Genomic DNA, 589 nt, shown 5'->3' on the forward strand with positions numbered 1-589 from the left:
CACCTGCAGCCTGAGATGATACAGTCTCTTCTACCATCTCATTCTTCCCCATAGAGCATTGCCAACACTCTAGGGTTGCCCTGGACTTCCCAGGAATCAGAATCAAACCCCGGATGTGGACTGCAAGCAATCACTGCAAGGGCTTACAGGAATTTCCATGGTAACATGGGGGGGGGGGAGAGAAATCTCCAGGAATAGACATCATTGAATTCCATGTGTAGACTCAGCCCAGTCCTAAAGCTCTCCTTACAGGCAGGGAATGAACCGTCTCTGACCTCCCAAGAAGGGGAATGAATGAATGAATGAATGAATGAATGAATGAATGAATGAATGGGAGTCTCTAGGCACTGCTGGTTGGCTTTTTAAAAATGTCTTCCTGTGTTCATTCAGAAGATCTGCAGTTTGAGAGTGAACTACTCCTCCTCTGCCTTTCAGCAGAAGGAAATTAAAAGATCCCAGCAGAAGTTTCATAGTTCATGTTTCCCCTGCTGACACCATAAAGCACAAACATCTGGTTGCATGAATCATCCAGGGGGAGGAGTTCCCTAAAAGGGAAAGTAAAAGTGGTGAGGAAAAGAAAGCTCGAAGG

This window comes from Tiliqua scincoides, chromosome 5 (assembly GCF_035046505.1).
Source record: "Tiliqua scincoides isolate rTilSci1 chromosome 5, rTilSci1.hap2, whole genome shotgun sequence".
Lineage (NCBI taxonomy): Eukaryota > Metazoa > Chordata > Lepidosauria > Squamata > Scincidae > Tiliqua > Tiliqua scincoides.